Source organism: Andrena cerasifolii, chromosome 6, assembly GCF_050908995.1.
Source record: "Andrena cerasifolii isolate SP2316 chromosome 6, iyAndCera1_principal, whole genome shotgun sequence".
In the NCBI taxonomy this organism is placed as follows: Eukaryota; Metazoa; Arthropoda; class Insecta; order Hymenoptera; family Andrenidae; genus Andrena; species Andrena cerasifolii.
The window spans coordinates 11,693,812-11,710,760 of record NC_135123.1 but is presented as its reverse complement, the minus strand read 5'-3'; the positions used below and the strand labels follow the sequence as shown (position 1 = coordinate 11,710,760).

The 16,949-nt window shown below is 44.3% G+C and overlaps 1 protein-coding gene and 1 long non-coding RNA gene across 4 annotated transcripts in view; both read left to right on the top strand.

The window, feature by feature from the left end:
- LOC143369716 (uncharacterized) overlaps nt 1-13,248 on the top strand; it is a 77,322-nt gene extending 64,074 nt beyond the window's left edge. The window contains exons 3-4 of the long non-coding RNA XR_013085471.1: nt 12,176-12,267; nt 13,176-13,248. This is a non-coding gene — a long non-coding RNA (uncharacterized LOC143369716). The remainder of the gene's footprint in view (nt 1-12,175; nt 12,268-13,175) is intronic.
- Nucleotides 1-16,949, top strand: part of LOC143369713 (uncharacterized) — a 319,720-nt gene that overhangs the window by 68,129 nt on the left and 234,642 nt on the right. The window lies entirely within an intron of this gene.

Sequence of the window (16,949 nt, the reverse complement as noted above, 5' to 3'; positions counted from 1 at the left end):
GTGACACAATTGGATTTCCAATTTATCTAAATTAAACGAAACGGAAAATTGAAATTGAGCTGAGAACGGTGGATTGTAAACGTTTAAAAAAAAAGAAAATTTCATCGTTTCAACTACTCACTGGAATTGATTCATCGAAGCAGGTTCGATTTAAATTTCGTCCCGATAGCTGTTAGAGCGAAATAGTTGTCGGAGCCGAAGAATGGGCGACCAAAAAAAAGAAGAGAAACGTTATGTATCGCGTGACGCAGTATCGAACGCATGTCAGCTACTTGGTACTTTTCTTTGTTGCAGGTGCTTTTGTTTCGCACCTACGCTCCACGCGCTTGTTTTTCGGCCGCGATAATGCATTGGTTCTCTCTTCTTTTTTTTCAGCATGCACGTTTGTCTGTCGTTCCATTTGATCGGTACATTGAGAGTTTACTGTCAACGTTGAAATGCAGATAATCGACGGGTTTAAAGCGGAAATAATGGAGCCTCGTGTTGCCATAGTTCGCGACAAATTGAGAGTTGTTTTAACGCGGGCGCGGAATCAATTGGAAAACTTAACAATACCAAATGTATCTTTTTGTCGTTTGTCATGGGACGCAATACTCTGATTTTCGATGGCTCACAAATTTTCCCCAGATTTCCTGATAACCGAATTCTAATACAATTAACCTGGGATTATATTTTTCCTCTAATTTCTTGAGGGTTGATTTTTTTCAAACCATGATTCACGAAGAATTCCTCGTATTGGATGTATGCTTAAAATTCTATTTGGTGTTGCTATTATTCAACTCGTTCTTTGAAAATTGGTAACTCCACGTTTTGGAAGAAAGTTTTTCAATTATGCGCCTATAATCTGGCCTTTATCGGTTCGTAAACTAAACTTTAACTTTGGGGAACTCGCGGCGAAATCCAAACCCTGACCCAGCTTTAACAGAGGTACATATTAGCGAAGTGAATTTTTCTTATCACAAAAACGATACCCCAATAATTTCCTGGCTCATGTTTGAAATATCTGGGTGTGCTTAATAATTGCGGTGAATTTCTTTTTCTTTTGAGCTACACAAAGGGTCAATGATTCGATAACACCCCGTCAAGATCCTCCTCGAAGTTTTATCTCGGCTAACAGACATATCGGTTCGGATATTTTGCGTTACAACGTGACATGCCGTGCCCTCGCTTCTAACCATTAACCTGCTCCTTCTCTCGGAAGTGGTTAAAGTTTCCCCAAGAACTTTGAGTATCATAAACCCCATCCTGCCACCGCGCCGACTTTTGTTTGCAAGTTAATCAAAGATTTCCCTCCTACCTTTCCCCAGATGTCTAACCCGAATTTCGTGTCCGGACGTCCCGTCTCTTGCTCTGATTCCTCGGGGAACTTCCAATAGGATCTCCCCATAAATTTGTTGAATAAATGCAAATTCCTTGTGCGTTCCAGCGCCTATGACTAGTCGCAAAATGAACATTTTCTGTGTAGGTGAGACCGGGGCTAGTTGATACGTTTTTCAGTTTCCAATGTTTTTCATTTGTGTTTGAATTAATTACTTGATAACAAATATGCTAAAATATACTTTGGTCCTTCCTCTTTAATATGTTGCAAATGAAACGTTGAGAAAATACATACAAAACGAATGAACAAAATGTTATTTGGACGAAGGTAAAATGTATCAATTTACCCCACTGCGGGGCTAGTATGATACGTTATTCTGTTTTCAATTTTTTTAATTTTGTATTTGAATTAATTACTTGATAACAAATATGCCAAAATATACTTTGGTCCTTCCTCTTTAATATACAGTCAGCGGAAACTTGAGAAAATACATACAAAATGAATGAAAAAAATGTTATTTTGACAATCAATTTGGATGTACCAAAACTATTTACTTTTTCCCTATATAAACGAAAACAGTTAAAAAAACATGTTAACGTCAATGTACACACACGTGCGCTGGATCGTAGGAGAGAATTGAACAACAATTTTCACATATCTCGCTCAAATGGAGCCACATATATACGGTGTCGAGATAATTCGTCAGTATCAACTTGCCCCCTGCATCAACTAGCCCCGGTCTCCCCTACTATTCAAAAGGCTCTTCTATTTAGAAAAACATCGACCTGCCCAGCTTTCGAACAATTCGGGGCCTGCGGCTGGCAACGAGGCGAGCCGCCGAAGTTCGATCACTTAAAGCATTTCTAATAACATCTCCATTTTCGAAGGAAAAAGTAATATCCGCTCGCAGTGCGGTGAGCTGTCCGCGCGGTAACAGGGGATGGTGGCTATGAAACCAGCGACCACAATACAACACAGCCCGCCCCCCACTGGCGATCTGGTATCGCTATTTCGTTGATCGCATCTCTATCGAGCGAATGAATGCGACGTCATGTCTATGATCCTGAGGAGAAATCAGGGGCCGGGGGAGGTTCGCTCCCTGCCGGAGTCCTATTTCCCAGAAAATAGCTCGCCCGATTTCGATACCCCGCGGTATTCCTTATCGTTTCATTTCCTTGGATCGTCGAGCGTTCGGTCCGTGATATTTTTCTATCTGCGGCGAGACTGCTGCGCGGGGCCTGATTAATGTTTCCGATGCATTTCTGCGGGGACTGGCAGAGTACAGGGAATTTTGTTGGAGGAGTCGGTACCGTGATGAAGTGGTGCTCTGGTTCGCCGCTCTTAACATATATGTGTGTGTACACTTTTTCTTGGAATCTTGTCTGTACAGCTTTTAACCGTTGCTGCTTCTTCACCTTCTGACCGGTGGACTTACAATTAGCTCTTTCGCTGAGAGCGCTTTGAACGCGCTGTTTTAAATGGTGTAATTGCTAATAATGTAATCTGAGACGGTGCACAAATATTTCAACGAACTGGTTCGGGTTGAATTACCGACGGATAACTTCGTTAGCTTCGCAGACTTCGCTTTGTTTAAATGCTACCTTAACGAGGCAGTTACAATTTACTTTCTGGTTCTTTCAATCGGGTAACGTAATCCAAGCCGCGAATAACGTTGGTTCTTTCAATGGAACGGCCTTTCAGTCTGTTTAAAACTTGGTTAAAGTCCGGGGGAGAAAGGGATTTCAGATTCCTCAGTGGTATCTGGTACGCGATCAAAGGGCGCAAATAATTACTGGCATTTTCCTGTAAGCAATGTAACCCAGAGGGAGAGAGAGAGCTGTTTATTTCGTTTATGACTGTAATTAATAGCCTTTAGCGCAGTTTTCAGGCAACGTAATTTTTATTGTTTCGAGCAAATTGAATTGCGGATTCGCGATTGAGCGGGGGCGTTACTTCCGTTACGGGAGCGCCGTGTTCAATGTTACATGTTTAATTTCAATATTTATGCAGGTCGTTATTGTCTGCGAGCAGTTAAGTACTCTACAAACCTCTACGTGTATTTCACGCTGTTTTTAATTAAAGTTATTTGTTATCTGGACACGCGCGAAGGGACGTTCAAGAGGCGTCCATACATGAAAGGCCACGATAACGAACAATTTATTCGAGCTGAAACTAAACGAACGCGATTGACAACAGCGAAGAAGCACAATTTACCCTGAATTTTTGCTTCTAGGATTAATGTAAAATAACCAACCGTAAATATCACATCACCTTGCTATTTTATGTTAATCATATCGTTTGACGTAAAGTCCTCAGAGTGCCTTTGAAATTTAGTAGCTCGCAACCTACTTAAGTCTCTGAATCCCCTTCGTTATGATTGTCCTAATTATTGCCACGGTGTTTTGCAATGTCAAGAAGAAAGGGTTGCGAAATTAAAGAGCACGTAATGCTTCTTGCTATAATACTCCCGTGTTGCCCTTCTTCGTATCGCAGAATCGCGTTGTTCTTTCCGGCGCTGCAGGTCTGCGCTTGACAGGCATTTTCTACTCGCCGAAGCAAGAAGTCAGTGCTTCTTATTCTTATTGTCGAAGACGCGAGGAAACCGCCGTTATAACCAAAACCGGAAATCCCTTTCAGCTGGAATCATTTGTTCGAATGGACGGCACTTTATTCATTTCAAGCGCTAAGCGAGTCGATCGAAAGGAATTTTTATTCTCACTCCTTCGTCGAAGCAATAGCCGCCGTTTCCAACGAGTTTCGTACACCTTGGTCGTGATCCGAGGCAGAGGCATCCAGGGCTCCGTAAGCAGTGCTCTATTATTAGCAAACGTTGACTTCATTCTTGCATATAAACCGCGACGAAATGGCTGGACTGATTTTAGAACGAAGGCATCGGCCACATCGCGAGCTTTCGTTATATTCGACGAAAGTCCTCCGCACACTGTAACACATGGGACATATTACGATGCAGTAATTTCTTTTGTACATTCTGATTCACCGCTCGCGGATCACGTATTACGCCAGCTACGTGACGTATTACGTTTACTGAACTTTATTCATAACCAGATCAAATTTCATGTTCCATGTATAACTACTACCTTTTATAGTTTCGTTCCCGTTCTCCGCCGTAACACACTGGCTGCTGTTTCCGTTGTGCCGGTAGCTTTGTCATATTTCAGAGATTTCCCTTGTTATGCAATATCTGTATTATGGGCCTGTTGTTTAATTCGTAAAATTATTCCCAGGGTAGAATTCCCTATGAATGCGTCCAATTTAGTGACCCAGATACTTAGCAAACCGAGTACTCTTCATTAAAATGTAGCAGATACCAGAAGAATGGGAACCTTTCCGCATTTTAATCCTCCACTGGCAACGAGGTGCCTTCCCCCCAACACAGCGAAATCATTGAATCTGTCTGTCCTCGATTTTACGTTACAGCGTTTCATTCGTTACACAATTACGTGCATATTATAAAGCTTACGTGATTACCGGCTTACCTTAAATTCAGCACGAACCCAGTGCGCCAGTCTGACAAAACAAAATAGAGCGATTCGCGAGTTTGCCCGTATGAAATATTATTCCAAAAACATTAAAATACACGAGGTTAGAGATACAGTCACGGAGGAATAATTTCATTAAATATCAAAATACTATAAACACAGGTAGCGCATACTTCTCAACATTTATTCGTTCCTTTATCGATACTACTGCTTTCGGACACCACTGTCGACTTTCCTAACTGCATCACCGGCGGACACCTAATTGTTCACTCACCGAACTTCCGGCTGCAGGGCCACGCATCAATTATACGAAAATGCTCCCCGGTATAATTTCAGTATCGATTTCGCAGGGGAGCCTCGCCGTTGCGGCCCCTCAGATCCTGAGAATCATTTCGAATTCACGGCGCCCGACGTTTCCGTCAAATCCAGAATCAGCTCGCGACTTCGACGAGCCAGCCACCGCCGCGCGTCCCTGCCTTCTGTTTGCGCGGGGAGAAAGTTGAAAAATAACGAAGCGTCCGCGGTAAGGGAGCACGTCCCGCGACGATCCGCCACATCCTATAAGACGCTTTCTGCGCGACCGACTTTCCACTTCCGTCGGGGGAATTTTTATAGCGGATCGCGCGCGGCTCATTTACAACTTCCGAATGGAAACAGGTCAGGCGAATGTTTATATAAATGCGGGCGGGTGCGCGGCGCGGAAGCCGGGGCGCGGTAAGCAGCGGAGGGTGGATAGATCGAATTACTTCCGTGAAGCAATTTCCATTGTCCCAGACGCCACACTTCGAGACGTCTCGCGGTGTTCCGTTGTTTTAATTAAAGTCCCTTTGAGCTACATCTCCGAGGGAGAAATATCAGGTGTCCGGTGGCTTTCAAACGTGATTCTTCGGCGTGAATCCTTCTTTAAATTAAACGTCACCCCGGCGCGTTTCCTTTGAGCGGTCCTGCTCTTAATGATGCGAGCGACTGGAAGCTGTCCGCCGGCGAGTGACGTCTTCTTGGCCACAGCAAGTGACTTATTACTTGTCCTCGCCCTTCCCTGGTTATTGCTCGATGTCTTTTAGAGCGGTGGCTTTATTCGAGCCTCAGGAATGGGATCCGCGTGGCATCTTTTCGATGAAAAGGTGGATCAGAAATTTTCTACGCGACCTCAGCTTTGGTGAATTAATTCGGCATCGATACTTTTATCGATTATAGTTGTTGGATAATGTTTAAAATCTTCAGATGCTGCGGCGCTTGTTTCGTCAGAATGCACGCTGAGAGTGGCTTTGAACGCTGATATAAAGCTCAAGTAAATATCAGAGAAATGTTGAGGATATTAGAAACGATACTTGGTGTACTTCAAACGCAGATGACTAGATTTCTCTCCGCGGACGCGCACAAATCACCTTCGTATTGTTACTCCATGCGTGCCGCAGGACGAGGACGCGAAATCTATCCGAATAATACCAGAGCTCGCTCGCGACCATTAATCTACGGGTAATAATAAATTCAGGAAATGCCAGGCATATTTTGCAAAGCTGGCTAGGTCCGCGTAACCGAGGAGCAGAATGAAAAGCTGTCGGCTTCAGTCGCACGGCTTGCCCCCGTTTTCGCCCGCGATATTTGTGGTTTTATCGGGGCGAAATTTCGCCGCTGGATCTATTTTAAAATCGCACAAATCACGCGCGCCTAGCCGCGCGCAAGATGTAGCAGAAATTCCAAGCTTACCAGCTAAAGTATTACGGGCATCGATCTTTCGCATTTTCACGCCGACTCGGCCGCGTGAACCGCACAGGTTCCATTTGCGCGCCTATGGAACCACACGCACTCGAACGGTCGGGATTTAACGAATGAAGTCCGCGATCCGCTGTACAGGCCTCTATTAGAGGAACCTTTGACCGCTCTTCACGGGATCGATGCTTCCCGGTACCATTCACTCACCTCCCGGAACTGCTTTCCGTAGTTGTTCTCCATTAGCCTCGAGGAATTTGCGCACTCGCATCACGTAATCCCCTTTTCGCGAAACGGTTGATGAGAAGTTCTTTCGCGACTCTTCTATTAACGAGACTCTCGTGTGTGTGTGCGCGCGCTTGCGTGCCGAGGTGGAAGCCTAGGTATTTCTGGGTGTCTCTGAATTCTACTCTCTTTGCGAATATAATACGGAAAGTTGTCGCAGTTGAAATTGCAGGCTTCCTTCAAAGACGTCCCCTATTTACGATCAATTTACGGCCGCGCTGTTCGGCTAAAATGTTGTTAAGTTAAATTCGCTGCGAAGCATCGAATACCATCCGTCATCGTAATAGCAGACGTTAGGAATCGAGAAATACGAACTACTTTCCTTCCCCCGGCGTTTCCTGTACTTCTCCCTCGCATTCTTTCCACTCTACGCGTTTCCGCGGGCCGCGCGATATCTCGAAGGAGGACTCGTTATTTTTTCCCGTCACTCAGGGAAGATTTAAACAGATCCTTCATCTCCTGAATATGCAATGGCGTTCCATTTAGTACCGCCGAACTGGGTCGTAGTAACGCAACGTTACAGCGGCCATTAGTTACAATAAAATATGAACGCGACTCCCCCACGTATTCGACATTGACACAATACGGGCCAGCCCGACCGGACCTTGCCGCGCGTTACTCCGTAATCCGCTCCATTAAGTAGTTGATTCGTTTAAGCCACTTAAAACGCGCCGTAGATGTTACGCGGCCGGCCGCCGTTTCACTTTCTCACGGCGAAATTCGACGGACAGGCATAACTAAACCAGCCTAATTGCGCGGATGCTCCCTTTGTCTCTGCTATAGCCGCAGAATTATTGTGCAACGGCCGGAGAACAAGGATGGGCTTAAGTGCATCGTAAATAAGATTGAAACCCCAGTGGATTCGCACGTCTGCAAGTATCCCGCCCGGGCCAGTAATTAATTTCAGGAATTAACTTCGACAATGCCGGGCGATTTTCTTGGTCACATTCTTGATAGCCCAGTCTATGGTGAGAAATAAAGAAGGGTGCACCCCTTGTTGACGCAAGTGGCGATCCTCGAGATCCATCAGTACATACACAGAAGTCTTTCACTGGAATCGCAATGACATCGTTACGCGGAGGCTTCAGAAATGAAAGTTCGTCCGCTCCGTCCATCGTTAAGCTCTTCGACGTTCACCTTGTAAATTGGGATGGCTCGCCGGCAAAATTGAACCGGCTGTTTCCCACGGCGGTTATTCAATTCGCACTCGACTTTCGATCGCGACTCCCGCGAATTTCACGGTCGATCTTGCAGCCGCGCGATAACGCTAACAGGCCCCTCTGCTCTCGACAGTAAAATTCTCTCGCCGTCATAGAGCGTTAATGGAAATCAAGCAGATTCTCCCGCCAGCCGCGGACGATAACGAAAAGCGGCCTGAATTATTGCCAGGTTGCTCGACAGTCGTAAATGCGATATCCGGCGTGCAAATCGCCGAAGAGGATAAATAATTCGCCGATGTCGCGATACCGGCAGCCACGCGCTCCCTCTGGCCTCGCCATTGTCCCGATATTTGTCGCGGAAACATGCCCCTTTTTTCGCCCGCGGGGCTCTATAAACGCCGGAAAATAGAAAGGAAGGAAGCCAGGGTGAATTCAGAGGTTTAACGAAACTAGAATAATCCATTAATTTACATAAATTTACACATAATTCTGGTATCTCCGGCTGCTACGTTCACTCTTTCGTTTTTTCTCCGCTGCACCCCCGAAACTTTATGCAGTCGCTGCTGCCGCAGCCACCGTACAGAGAGGAATGTTAAAATTCATGATGCGGTTCCATGGTGACCGCGAGTTTTAACGTTAAGACCGACAGGAGCCTGCGGATTGCTGCTGCAGGCGCTGGCAACCCCCATTATATATCAATTTGAGTGGCTGATGCGAACCATGGAACGGACTTTCTTGGCCCCTAGAGTCGCTTAGACTTAAGAGAACGTCCACGCCAGTTAAGCAAATGCTTCGAGGAAACGCGTTAAAAGGAGACTGAACAAGATTCGGTACGTTGCAATGCAATGGAACAGTTATTGAGACTAGATACTACGGCTCAGAGTGAGTCGGGATCACAATTTTTTGGAAAATTTATATGCACATTATTATTATTATTATTATTCGTCTTTATTACTTGACACATCCAGAGAAGAAAATAATACACAAAGACAAGCGAAGTAAATGGCGAGGCTGCAGTACAATACTGTTAGAAGCCTAACCATAACTAAATAACTAACTAAATGACTAAAAACTAACTAACATTAAGAAACTAGAAAATCAGGAAACGAATTTAGACCTCGAATATCAGGTGGGAGGGAATTACAGTAATGAGCCAAAATATAAGCGAAGGATGATTCAAATTTAGGTGTCAAGTGTGTCGGTATGGAAAGGAGACTTTGGTGTCGAGTAGAGAGAGAATTAGGCCCATGGTAAGAATGATTATCGCGAAGAATATTATAGAGATAAGGCGGGACGTGAGATGAGAGTATTTTGTGAACGATACAACATAAATGGAAAATCCAGCGCTGAGGCATACGTAACCAAGACGTTTTGACATATAGCTGAGCGATATGATCGTACTTCGGGACACAAAAAGAAAAACGCAAACAGGAGTTTTGAACTCGCTGGATAAGGTGAGAGAGATGATAGGATAAACCTGGACGATAGACTACATGTACCATGGAGATACTTCGTTAGAGAGTAATCTTTCAGCCTTGCCAGCACGACTCTAGGCCCCCGCGTACCACTCTCCTTTTATATTCCTAATTAAATTGCAACACATATTACCTCCCCGTAAATATTGTCGAGCCGTGCATTAGGGCTCCCGGAGAATGGTCATAAATTATGCCACCAGGAGCAGGACCCTTGTTTCCTGAGACCACCGTCGCACTTCAAACACGCATTAAACATTTCATAATTCAGGGCTCAGATAATTGCACGTTCGACCGTACAAACTGGCTGCAGGTAGTTTCCTCTGCTAGGGAAATGTTTGATAAGCCCGTGTTAGCTTGTTACAGATTTAATTCCGTAGATTACTTAGCAATCGCCCTATTACCAATTGTTAATACTATTTTTGCAGCCACAGTTCCAGTGGCGCACTGAGGATTTAAAATTGGGGGGAGCCGAGTCGAAGGGATACAAATATTTTCAGTGCAAATTCAATAGAACTCATCAGGTGATTATAAAGAATTCATTTAAAGCACAAATGTCAGTTTTCTTCATACAACCACTGCACAGATCTTTCAGAATCGAATCACTCGCTCGCCTCGGCGCATCCTTTGAATTTTACCCGCAATTAGTTGATCGTAAATACCCGCGATTGGAACCGCGCACAGGAATCGTTAGCTTCCGGTCCGTCAGTATTACTTCGATGTGTAACGCAAACGGAATCGAGCGGCGCACCGGTATCCGTATGTTAATTAGTTGGCAAACTAGGCAGCTGAAGTTCGGTCCGCCGTAGTTCAGCGATAGGTAATCGAAATTATCGAGCACGACGTCTTGACACGACTGTTTCGCCTTCCTGCGGGACTTTTCCGAAACGCTAACGTCGCTCTCGACCTGGAAATGGAACTGCAGTAGGAACATTCGTTGCCACCGGAAAGTAACTGCAAATGGAAGTTTTTTTCACGAGACTGCGTGAATACCGATAGCGTTCGCCCTTAGCTGTGCAACATTTTCATGTTATCGGGCTCGTTTCTCTGGGCTTCTTTTTTACACCAGGCCGCTAAGTCGAATGTCTGTTTCGAGTTACAGGCTGATGTATCGAAAGCTCGAAGAACATTGCACGTCCCGGAAAGGCGTTGATATTTATTTCGCGTGCATCGTGATTAAAGTCATTACACCTAGAATGAACATTTGGATGCGTTCTACTCCTCCCGATACCCGCGAATTCTTCTAAGTATTCCCAAGAAAGTAGCCACCTAATTTCTGCGGCTACTAAACTCTTCGTCACCTTTCGCAACACCCTGTGCACAGCACCCACCAATATACGTACAGCAAACAACGTTCACTCCACTTCCCCGAATAGCGGCAAAGTTACCACACCATTGTCGCGTCGGCGTAGCCGGCGTTAGGTTTTCCCGTGCTCTGCATTGTTCCACCTCCAAATGAACCCTGTTATTGAGGGGCATAAAACTTATCGCGGAAAATTCCGCATCGCCGCCTCTGCCGGTGCAACAAAACTTTTCGAGCCCTCTCCCCGATGTATCGACGAAATTCTGCGGCCGGGAAACAGCCGACGTAAAAGCCCGCGTTTCCCCCATTTCCAAGTGTGACTCTGCACCGCCGCTGCAACTAATAAAAAGCAAACAGAACGTCATCTCGCGCGGCCGGGGGGGAAAAAGGGTGGCTTTAATCCGCCTGGAGGAAACTATTTGCGGATAAAACGGAACACCCGTATTTATGAGTTGCCGGGTGGTGTCCGATACAAGCCAGAAATCGGTGGGGCCATGTTTATCGAGGCTGAAAAGTAATTAATCGGTGAATAATGAATTCTCGATGGCGCGGTTTTTCGCGTGACGACGAGTGGAGATCCGCCGGAGGGGCCAGGAAAGCGGAGCCGTCGAATGCTCCCGGTTACTGTACTCCCGAGTTTGGGGTCCACGCGGATTTTTTTTTTTTTTTTTAGAAACAGCTATGTGTGTACCTACGCCTATCTAAACGAATCGTATCTGGCTTCTACTAAATCGTCGGATACGCGAGGAAGCTTCCTGATAAAAGTGTGAGGCACGATTTCGGTTAGCGTTCCAGCTTGCGGTTTCAATAGCGCTGAAAATGATACACCGGTGTCGAGTGCAGCTTCTTTCTAAATTTCCTCCATATCGGATCGATTCGTGGGATAGTGTTCGCGAGGAAATTCTCTGCCTAGTGATGCGCTTCGCTAATTGAGAAGCACATTTTCAGAACGGCCTAAAACCACCTTTTAAGAAAATGGAAATTATGTTTGGTAATGTTTTTCAGTAGGTAGCGAAGTATGTATGCATGGAATTGAAGGTTCTGTGTTGGCAGTAGTAGTCCCTACGATAGCTGATATGTTCGTTATTTCCCACTAATTTCCCGCCGGCGTATACGTATTTTTGTTTCGTCTTAAGGGGGTATATCCGTTTGAACCCTCGGAAAACGTGTAGACTTTGTGGATTTTTTTACAAGTCAACGGCTCGATGAAGATTTCCCGTTTTTTTACTATCTTTAGTAAAGGGTACACCCCCTTAAATGATATGCTGACGGGTATTTAAATTATTCCCTTCATTCTAAACCGAGCAAGAAATTAAGATTAGTTTAAGTTATCGTCTGTTTAAGTTAACATGATAAGATAGATTCAAATGTTTGAATTAAAAAGTTAAATGTTAAAACGTTAAAATTTGCTTTGTTTGTTTCAGGTGAGACCCGAATATCTCCAAATTTGCAACATTTAAGAAGATTCCTTCATGTCTTCTAATTGACACCACTTAAGAAGGAATTGAAAAGATCGGTAAGCAATGTCCCGAATTTATTCTAAACCTCGATGATCCGTGCCACTAATAACCCGTATCATGCACGTATTAATAATTAAGGCGTTTGCACTGCAAAGCGATACAGTTCGAAAAATCATTCACTCGAACATACACTTGCAATTAGAATCGCATCGTTATTATCGCAAATTAGAGGATTATGAAGCGTAACAGTAGCGACAATTCCGTACAGATGAATTTTAAAAAGAGCGAAAATCCCAGAGGTCGTTCCTCACTCCGACAAAAAAGGAAAGTCAGCTAAAAGATAATAATTAAAGAAAGTAGTGCAGCCAGAAAGAGGGAGTATTCATCACTTTTTTTTTTTAACACCATACAGAACATGCCGCGTTTCTTAAATTGGAGACGGAGGTTATAGAACTTCCCTTGTTAGTGACCGGTGCCGCGGCGGTGGGACGGAAAAAAGGGGCGCATTAATTAAAGAGGCGGCATTATGAATAATAGCGGTAATAAAGGGTGCGGAGAACGTTACGTTGAAGTCTACGTGACCAAGCAGCTTGCGCCGCGTTATTATAAATGAAATGACCCTTCTTCGAGAGAGCTAAATCTGATAATTATTGTACATTGAATTATGAAACGGCTAGATTTTATCAATCGAAACAGTCGAATGAATCATGATTGTGTCCTACTATGAAAATAAATGTTCCTACTACAATTCAGCTTATGCACCTCGGCGAACCAATCGAATCCAAGATAGATTCCAAAGAATTAAATAAGTCTATTGATATCGGAATTAATATATCATGATCAAGTCGGTAGGCTTCGCAATAGGCGTTCTCAAATTCTTCGATCTCCATTCATTTAGGTCATCCATTACATTCGACAGAAGCATTGGTGATAACGTTAACTTCTTCCAAATGTTTGTCCATAGTTCTCTTAGGGACCCGCCAGTACTTACAGGTTCCAAGTTGCAATCGTCGCAGCAACCAATTCTCGGTCAGTAAAGGCTGCCGTTCCAACGTGCGGCCGGCGACGGCCCCACTAGTGCAAGGGAGAAACAGATACATACTTCTCCCTCGCACTAGTGGGACCGTCGCCGGCCGCAGTCGCCACCCGCACATTGGAACGGCCACCTTTAGAAGGCTGCATTTTTCCTGCAAGCCCATCCTGTTTTGCAAAGCGTGTCGGTCCACGCAAGACACCGCAGAGTAACTAAACACACGCGTTCATCCAAGCAACCCAGAACGGATGTGCATCATGGCGAACAAGCTAATGCAAACACCGCGTAGGTACTTCGAAACGCGACGAAAACCTTCTCCTCTTCCTATGCTTCTCCGGTTATTTTTCCGGGAACTGGAAAGCACCAGCTGCAATCCGGTACAGGGTGTTTCACTCAACGGGACCGCCTGCAACATCCCCGTTGCTCTGCGCGTTACAAGAAGACACCCAAGAGGAGTTTTGGTTTATTCAGGCGAAAAGATGGCCAAGACGCTCCTACCAACATTAGTCTCTAAAACAGTTAAAAATTGCGTGCAAAAGTAATTGCCACCTTTTGTCGCAGAACTCTACTTTCACGTGAAACTAGTAGAGACAGTGCTGGATATACTCCTGTACTCCCTTCGGGACATTCCTTCTGCCCTTTAGATCTAAGAACTGCCGTATCCTGTACTGACAAACCCATTTGTCATTGACTACGACACTGTCCCGAGCAAACTATGCGGTCCTGTTAGAAAAAGGGGAAAGAAAGTATCTGCAACGTGTGTGCAGCCACTGTTTCCCTAGCAGCAGCCCAGTTAAGTGAAGCATCCTGTACAGGAGCCTTTTGAGCGACGAAATACGGTGCGGTGGTATATTTCAAAAGCTACTAAGTCGCAAAGAGAAATGATATTAGACGAGTCCATAATTTATCACCGCCACAAGCAAACCTTCCTCCTGCCACCCCAGCATTTCGACGGAGTCGACGCTGCCACTGGCACAAAAGCGTTTTGAATGCGACGCACAGATATATGAAACGATTATATTTGCCGAAAATATAATGCCCCACGCTAGGCTCGCAGGGGCGAACGACTCCCTCGAAAGTGTTTTTACTTGGGATTTCCTGCCGGTCGTCAGTGGCAACGTGGATTCCTCAACGAAAAACCAGCCGAGCATCCCCTTCGATATAAAGTTTCCTCTTCGGACGCTCCGAAGTCGAAACTTTTATTCCCTGAATGGGTGAAGACGATCCCCGTCGTTTTGACTTCTTATCGACGCACGCACACACACACACACGCGCGAAATAATGCTTCCGTCGAACGTGCTCGCTGTTTCATATGCTTCTCTGGGGTTTGCGCGGTTCTTGATTCCACAAGACGCGTGGCTATGTGTGTTGACTTGTGGTCTCTGTGCGCTGCCCGCTGGAACGTTGTGCTAGCAGAGATATTGTGGTAGCTTCTTGGGGAGTTGACTTAAGCTCCTTCTCCGCTGTGTCGAGGACTCTTCCTTTAGTGTGTGTAATTCGAAAGAGGGGAATCTGAATGTTAGGTAAAGTATTCCGAATAAAAGCAAAGCCTAAGATTAGGAACTATTTACCTGAAAAGCACTTGGAGATGGTCGCGGGCTTAGGAATTGACTGAATGGAAGAATCCTCGGCTGTTAAACTTTGCCCAACCTGTGATTACATTGATTAAGCTCTTTTGCCACCTGAGCAACGCAAAATCGCCACGTAAAAATGGAATATGGCGAATTCGGTACGTGGGCGCGTGGGTCTTCCGAAATTTCGTAAGTCCACTTTATTGGAGTTCGCTTCCGGCGAACCCGCAATTGTCCCCCACCTCATAATTGTCACCGATAATCAGTTTACGCGCCTCTGCATTAAATCCACGCAATTACGCGAGACAGAAATTAATGGTAATACGCAAATCGGCTGGTAATTAACGAATATTATAAAGGCAGCGGCGAAAATTCGGTCGTGTTAATCCGTCGATGACGACGTCCCCACCAATCCAGTGAAAGATGGAAATATTTGATCGTTCATTATATGAAATTCTTCGCGCCGCGATATTATCGATGATATTGGAGTTTTCGTCACTGAGTACAGAATAGAAGTGTCAGCATCAGCATTCGGCCATTTTCATTCTCCGTTTGTTAAAGGTTCTGCATACATACCATACTCTCGCCATTTGCATACTAAATAAGTACGCTGTTCTCAGTTTCAAAAATACATATTATACACCTTGACGAATATTCCGAACGCGTGATACAAAGTGTTTTTTTATTGATAACATTCATAGTGACGCGTTTGACTTCGTTATTTATAATTACAAGTGTGAAAAATATAATTTCTAAATGTTCGTCAGTAAAAAAGAACCGCGGTACCCATTTGTCTCTTGTTAAATAAACAATGCAGTCTGAAAAAAATTTCGTCTGTTTCATAGTAAAATCGATCGTTATTCCAACGATTTCTATTTTTTTTTTCGCAACCTTTCGAACCTCGATGTAAAACCATCTCCTCTCGTTATAGCGAGTCGTACATAGTCCGGCTTAAGGGGTAACCGCAAATGCTTTTAACGGCTGCGTTTAGGGTAGAAAACGCGCGTGGTGAGCGTAAAATATAAACGTGTAAACTCTTGTGCTCCCTTTTTCTCAATGATTCGAAAAGCGAGATACAGGCACATGTAGACCGGTCCAGCCGTGTTTGTTTCAATCTACGAAAACCGAGAATTTTCTAGTATTCCCTGTTTTTAAACGTAGCGCGTACAGCGTGAACGGATTTGCTGAAATATTGGCTCCCGTTCGAACCTCATATCGTATTCAGGTTCATGAAATTCACTCAACAACCAAAAACGCGTAATATTTTTACCGCGGTGGACGATATCGGTAATCACCTCACCGCGGCCGCGGCGAGTCGGTCTGAATAAGTAAAGTTGCCATCCCGTTGCGGGTCAGTAATTTCATTTAGTCCGCTAAATCATTAACGAGGGAGCAGTTTTTTTTACGTTCAATGAATTCGGAACGATTCTATATCAATTTCTTCATGCCCTGAAATATCGCGGATGTCACAGCTCCTCGTAATGACTAACCTTTGCACGAAATGGAAAAATATTTTTATATATATCGTAAGTTCGGGATAGTTCGACCACTTTTTGGAAAAGAAATTGTAGCATCGTTGTTTTTCACATTCTTGTCGTTTTGTAGAAATTAAAGCAGAGCCCAAGCAATTTGGAGTATACATAAATTATAGTGTGCGATAAATTCAAATATTTATTTTCATTTTCAACCAAAAACATTGGCACTGCAATTGGCCGGTCTCACCCGCATGCAGGAGTTGAAACGATTCCGAAAATAACTGTTTAAAACTGTTATATAAAGTTTCTGATTAAAACGGTTATGGAGAACTTTTATTCCGAATAACTGTTATGAAGAACCGAAATTTCCAAATATTATCTGCTTCGGTTACGGTTCCTATTTCCCTCTTCATATCGATTCCATAACCGTTACTTTTTCGGTTCTATATCGGTTCTGAAACGGTTCCAGAATCAATTCTTATATCGACTTTTCCCTAATTGATATCATTCATTATCGTAGCTGCAGATTTCTGTAGATGTTCATCTTTTTTACAAAATCCTTATAGAACAGGAGAAACTTTTAACATCCTATTCTGAATGATACCCTAGTGTGTGTGAATGTAAAAAATTTGTGGCTGATTTATTTATATCAACGCTTT